Source organism: Vulpes vulpes, chromosome 2 (assembly GCF_048418805.1).
Source record: "Vulpes vulpes isolate BD-2025 chromosome 2, VulVul3, whole genome shotgun sequence".
NCBI classification, from domain to species: Eukaryota; Metazoa; Chordata; class Mammalia; order Carnivora; family Canidae; genus Vulpes; species Vulpes vulpes.
Genome location: NC_132781.1, coordinates 63,372,312 through 63,379,661, shown reverse-complemented (window position 1 = coordinate 63,379,661; position 7,350 = coordinate 63,372,312). Strand labels below are relative to the sequence as shown.

Here is a 7,350-nt window from a genome sequence, read left to right as displayed (position 1 = left end):
GGGTACCTGGAAACTGAATTTCAGAAAAGACTGGGAATGCCCAGGAAAATGATAAAGAGCTATCCCAGGTTAGTATCCATGCTACAGATCTAGAGAGCAATTAGTCCTGATTAGAGCAGGTCATGAGGTATTTTGCATATAGGGATACAAGAATTCCCAGAGGTATTTTGCAAGTGGTAAGCTGATCAATGTGTTTGACCTTTAGAGGTGTTTTAGAATAACAGAGAAAGTAAGGAGGAACAATAATAGATGCATAGAAATCTAATAAAAATTAGAACAAGGCAGTTTATTAACCCAGATAACAAACAAAAATCCCATGAGTAAAATTCTAGTACACTCTGTGAGCCTCTAAGCAGCAATATTTACATATTCAAAATACTGGTTTCAATATTTGATATGCCTACCGTATATTAAAAGTGGGGATGAGGGTACCATGTGAATGGTAAAACAATAAAATCCATCTTTCTAGGAGGTCAGCAAATAATGACTGAAATTTAAAAAGTAAAATAGTTTGCACCTTGTTAAAAACATAGAGCTAACTACTAGAAACAGCTACAGTAGTTGCTTTTGGCTAAACGTCTTGGGAAATGAGATGGAACTTATAGTTATCTTTATAAACTGAGTAGATTTTTCAAGTTTCTAAATTATGTGCAAATATTCTTTGATAAAAGAATAAACCTATCTATTTAAAAAACAAAATTGTGCTTTAGAACTATTGCAAGGCTGATTTGCCTTGGCTGTAATCATGTTATAGCAATGGAACTAAGCATTAAACTTAAAATGAGCTTCATTACAAAAAAGACCAGTTTAGCTTTGATATCTATATAGCAGAGATTGAAAATGCAAATGGAATTTAAAACTCAGCGTGGTTCATAATATTATACCAAAACATGTTTAAAGATGCAATTAATTTGTAAGTATGTATAATCATGTTTGATTATATTTATGCATAATCTATCTGAATATGTTAGATGTCAGCTAAAATGCAATGTATAGATGTTATGTATAAGGTGGCCATTAAATACTAACAAATCTAATGAAGTAATTACCCGTGTCTTAATATGCATTTTGAACACAATCATTTTTACTTTTCATGAAATTCAGTTAGAATAACCATTTATTTTCCTGACAAAATACCAGGGAACTGGCATTTTAGAATTTGAATTTTGTTTTGGCTTTTTGAAATCCCTAAGTGACAGAGAAGTAGGGTGACAATATAATTTGCCATTTGAACCAGCACTATGCTGTCAGTTAAAGTAGATATTAATAATTAGGATCGGAAAAAACAGGACGGCTTACAAATTAATTGCACAGGTTTATTGAGTGAATTGATTTATGTGGCCACATCATGATGTATAGCGCAATTTTGAATTTTGCAGAGAGAGGTCTTGCCTATTTGGTAAATTCACTGTGGATTGCAATACAGGTTTTGTTGTGGAAGGAAGAACAAGAGAGCCTGGCAGGAACAATGTTAGCTGAGGTACCAGGGGAGTGATTCCAAGTAGCTTGCCAGAGTCTCTAAACCAGCAGACGTTCCATTCCACAGCTATCATTGTTGCTTTATCCCTGTGGAAATAAAAGCCTATAGGAAGACCTTGGTATCTGCATCTCTGTAGCTTTCTTTTGTTTTTAAATCTAATTTTCCTCTGTTTATAAATTCTAATTAAGACTCAAAATGAGGGGCACCCGGGTGGTTCAGCGGTTTAGCGCCTGCCTGCAGCCCAGGGTGGGATCCTGGAGTCCTGGGATTGAGTCCCGCGTCAGGCTCTGTGCATGGAGCCTGCTTTTCCCTCTGCTTGTGTCTCTGCCCCTCTCTCTCTCTCTCTCTCTCTCTCTCTGTGTCTCATGAATAAATAAATCTTAAAAAAAAAAAAAAAAGACTCAAAATGAGATAAGAATGCCTACTCTTAAGTGCAGGGAATGAGCAAGGCCTGGTTCCAAAAGTACCTGCTCAGAAGCTCAGGATGGCACAAAATCTCCTCTGCTTTTGTCTCATAGGTTTCCTCACCATGCTTCTGTGCCTTTGTGCTTTGTGATCCTTTTACTTAGACTATCTTTACCTCCTTTTAGCTACCCGTCATACTCCTATTCATCCTCCAAGACCCAGTTTAACTCTTTGTTTTTGGAGTCCCCCTAAAATCCCTATCAAATTTGAGATTTTCTTCTGTTTTCCTCTAGCTCTTTTATTCACATATTAAAAAAAAAATCATGACTCATTGTTTTTAGTTTGTTGGCTTCTATAACTCTACTGTAAACTTAATGTAAGGCAGGGAAATGTATTTTTCTTCCTTTTTTTCTTCCATCTATGTAAACAGCTCAGAAAATGCCCCTTAATTTATGAATAGATTCAAGCCCACTAGTGGAAATAATTTAAAAATGTAAAACTATAGGAAATTAAAGAAATCTATTTGAATTCTATGACCTTGACATTAAAATCCTTGCTATAGGAAACTTCTTAAAGAATTGGATATCTAGGGACGCCTGGGTGGCTCAGTTGAGCATCTGCCTTCTGCTCAGGGTGTGATCCCAGGGTCCTGGGATTGAGTCCCACAGTGGGCTCCTCACAGGGAGACTGCTTCTTCCTCTGCCTGTGTCTCCACTTTCCTCTTGTCTCTCATGAATACATAAATAAAATCTTAAAAAAAGAATTGAGTAATTATTTTTAATACAAAGGGCATTAGGGAAAATCGAGAATGAGAAGAATATATTAGACTTTAATGAAAATTTAAAGCTTAACATCAGGAATTTTTAAAATAGTAAAATTTTAAAGGGATTGGTAGCATAAATAGTGACTGTTGCATGCAATAAATATAAAAATTTTAAAAAATGAACTTGAATCTTGTCATATTTCAGCAAGACCTTTCACTTTTTTTTTTTTTAACTGAAAAACTTGGAACTTCTATGTTGCATTTCAATTATACACTTAAGTACTACAGTAGAATATAGAACTGTGACCCAGGAACTGGCCTCTGAAATTTTTATTGCCTCCTTCAGGTGATTGATTTGAAATATCAAAAGCTAGCTCTTATATAGAAGAAATGCTTAACTGGTTCAAATATTATTCAGTAATCATATACTGAGCAGAATTCATCGCAAAATTTTTTTTTACAAAGCTGAACATGACCATGTCTTTGCTTTCACTGAGCTCATGATCTAGTGAGAAAGAAAGAAACCAGAAAGTTATTATTCAGTGATCTAGGTGCTTGATACAGAAAATGAGGTGACTATTGTGTTTTGGGGGAATATGTTGGTGGCTTATTTGCATTCTTTCTTTGTCCCCATGCATGATTGCAAAGGTTGTAATCTAATTTCTTCTATCGTTAGTAAACCCATACCTTCAGTTCAAATTCTCAGGTTACCATTCACTAACTTTGTGATTTTGGGCAAGCTACTTAACCCTCTAAGTTTTAGTTTCCTCATTTATGAAACAAGAAAGTTTATTAAATAAGAATCTTCCCTGTCTTAAAATATTTTTATAACTATTAATTGAAATATTTAAAACACAGCATAATCTTAGCATATAGCAATTCTCAACAATTACTTTTTTCTGATCCTCTCCACTATTTTATCATTGGAATTCAAGAGGAAGCTTCAGCATATTTATATGCTTACACTGCAATTTGCATTTGAAAACATTCTATGATCACTTTCTCCATCTTCTTTGCTTCAACAGAACATTTTACAGCCTACTAATAAAAATGGTTATTTTTGTTTGTGGTAGGTAATTAAGTTATATTATTTATGCTAATATTTTCATAGATTAGCTATTTTGCCTTTTACAGGACTTCAAGAGGTTAAATAACTTTTTTCCAGCTTGTAAGTTATAGAGCCGAAGGACTTGAATTCAAATCTGTTTGATATCATCATGGAGACTATGGGTAGGAAAGTCCATGAACCTTTAACCAGTATAAAAATTTTAGTGTCATAAGCAAACTCAAATTTTCTTTCATTCACATACCCACCCACAAAATAATAACTAAAGGAACTTAATAGAGGCTAAGACCTGTCTTATTTAATAGACTTTAATTCCAGCTAGTTTTACCAAAAGTTTAGATAGATATTTGGAAATCTTTGTCAGGGGTGCAGAATTTACTGTTAATGGAGAAGTTGTATAAAACTACTTAAGTGCAGAAGGGACAAGTTTATATTTTTAAATTAAAAAAATTTAAATGTATGTCATTTTCTATTAATGCATGAGTCTCTGTATTTCAGAATACATATATTTAAATATATATTTAAATACATATATTTAAATATATATTTAAATTGTCTCTGTATTTCAGAATACATATATTTAAATATATATTTAAATACATATATTTAAATATATATTTAAATTGTCACAGTCTCCAAAGTCATCCCTTACAATGTGCATTTGGGTGAGTGAAAAACCTATTACTTATAGGTCAGTCAGTATTAGAAAACCAATCTGTAAATCAAATTTTAGTAAGTCTAGAAGAGTGCTAACACTAATTAAACAGCACTTAGTAGATAACATTCGATTTCTATCCACATGCAAAACTCTTGATTTCTTCTCAACTTTTACTGTGAATTAATTACATTTATAATGCTTTATGTTTCTCCTGAGTTCATATCAATGACATTTCATTTATAAATGCCTTCTGTGTACATGAAACAGACCACAATATTTTTTTAATATTCTTTTTGTGTAATGGTGGATGAAATGTAACAGTGAATTTTTATTGTCTGCCTTGACCAGTGATTGCTTTTGAATCTATCCTGAGGGTTTTCTCCACTCCACATGCACCCCAGTGGTTCAAACTGATTAAAATCAGGATGTGATGAAAGGAGAAAAATGGAGAAGTATGCAGAAAAATTGAACACTTGATTTCACTGTCAATTTAATCTCCTTTTTTTGTGTTAACTTTATTTTTAAGAAACAAATATACATTTGTTATAAAAATTTTAGAAAAACACCTAAACAAAGGTAAGAGTATATCACTGATGTCTCTGACACTGAAAAAAATTACTGCTAACATAGTGGTTTTTAACTTCCATTTTTCTATTACTCCAATATGCAAGACACTTAAAAATGTTCATAAACGTAGACAACAGTTCATATTAATTGGAGAGAACATTACTTTTTCTTGCCTCCTCCACTACTCTTCTGGGTTTAAACAGAAGTATATACTTTTGAATTCCTCAGTGCTGGGTTTACCAGGTAATTTTGGTTCTCCTCACTCCTACGCATATAAGAGTGTTTCATTTTGTTTATCTTTAGTTGGATAGGGTCATGTGTGAGAAAGACTGAACAATTAGCTATGATTAGAAGTGATGCATGCCTTCATGTAGTCCGACCATTTATTTAATGTAAATGCGAGATCCTTTCTCAACCTACAGCTTTCAAACAATAGCTAAACAATAGCTTTCAAAATGATGGCTGGTCCATTGGTTTGAATACAGACCAACAGAGCCCCCTCCTGACCAATAAAGGATCTATATCATGATCAAGAAATAAGCCTGTTATTTTAAGCCATTAGGATTTTGAGGTTTGTTACCATAACATAATTTAACATGTCATTACAAATATACATCCCAATTCTCATCTGTCACCAAGTGACTTTAATTTATCTTCATGAACGGAGGAAATCTGAGCCAAAGCTTATAGAAAATAATATACATTTAGGACAAAGCATGCAAATTTCATTAAAAATTATTTCTAAGGCAAATTTCTCAGTTGTGATCAATATACTGTGTGAATTAATAATAAATCAAAGTTTCAGTAAGGCAGTTTACCTTGTTTTATTAAGACTAAAAATATAGTGATAATATCTTTGTAGCAATGAAAGTCTAGGAAACCAAGGGCTGTTCTCATTGCAAATGATAAAATAGCCGTGTGCTCTTAAGAACATACAAAGTTGATTGATAACATTTTAAAAACAAAAATGTAAAAATCATTAATAAACCACTCACCGGACATAAAAAAAACAAGATGCCAATTACAAATATCTGGAAGAAAAAAGAGAATTGCAAAACTTTAGGAGTTGAGATTAATATAAATTATAACAATTTTTTTGCCAATAAATTTAAATAGAAAATTCCCCAAATATGTATAAACCATCCATACAACTGACCAATAGTCACAAAAGGATAAAATATGAATTCTCTAGCAATTTTTTAAAAAAATCCAAAGTTAAAAACTTTCCCAAGAATAGGATTCAAGAGTCCTACTGAGAATTATACCAAACATTGAAGAAAGACTTAATAACCATACACAAATATTTCCTTCTGATATCAAGAATGGGACAAGAATACTTGGTGCATCCTTTGTATTTAATAATGTACTGATGACTTAACCAGTACAATAAATAAAAATGAAATAAAGGAATGATGATACAAAAAGGAAGAAATAAAATTATTAGTATTCAAATAAGATATCATTTTGTACATAAGCTAATCTACACAAAACTTATTATTTATGCATTAAGTTTAGCAAGATTATTTAGTACAAGGTCAATGTGCAAAAAATCCACTGTATTTTGACATGCCAGCAACAAATATTTAGAAAAAACATTATTAAAATATTTTTTTAAATATCAATTTCCTAGTACTTGAGAGAAATTTGACCTCTATAAATTGAAGGATGTTTATGGATTGGAACCAATAGTCTAAATATGTTAATCTCCTGAAATAGGTCAATGGGTCTGCCGTTGTCCCAATCAAAATGCTAATAGTAGATACAGCAGAATTGGGAAAAGGAACTGAACAAAAAGATTCTGGTAGAATTAAAGTGTGTGGAGTCAATGAGTTCAAGAGACATGGGCAAGTTACCAGGACCGCATGGAGACAAAATAAGAATACTCTGCAGATCGTCTAAATTCTTACTACTACAAAGGTGGAACTAACAAAAAACACAGTTGGAGTATGATCTAATACGGTAGAAGATCTAACTCTGTGACTTTAACCATAAAATTAATTTTCATAATATAGAATGTAAAACATGTGAAAATGAAAGTAATTTGAGGCAAGTACAGACCTCCAGTGGTATCTCCTTTGGATGAAATTCTGGAGAGGTTCATTGGAAGAGTTTATGTAACAATGAAGTAATTAAAAGATTTTTAGTTAAGAATGAAAGGATTAAACGGAGGCTGGGCTCTTAAGAGGTTATTGATTACCACATTGCAGACCTGTTTCATCATTTGTGAACTTTGGACCTAGATAAACTAGAAAAGAGATTAAATATTTACTTATCCACTTTGCCTTCTCTGTGCTGTTTGATAGATTGTTTCATGGAAGGAAATATTTGTGTGTGTGTGTGTGTGTGTGAGAGAGAGAGAGAGAGAGAGAGAGAGAGGAAGGAAGAGAGAGAGAGGGAAGGGGGAAGGGCAT

At 32.6% G+C, this 7,350-nt stretch overlaps 1 long non-coding RNA gene across 1 annotated transcript; it reads right to left on the bottom strand.

The window, feature by feature from the left end:
• Positions 1–1,307: 1,307 nt before the first annotated feature.
• LOC140596079 (uncharacterized) lies at positions 1,308–7,081 on the bottom strand. Its single transcript, XR_011998114.1, has 3 exons — positions 6,998–7,081; positions 5,935–5,970; positions 1,308–1,566 (listed from the first exon to the last, which is right to left on the bottom strand). It is a non-coding gene; the product is annotated as an uncharacterized lncRNA (long non-coding RNA).
• Positions 7,082–7,350: the final 269 nt, after the last annotated feature.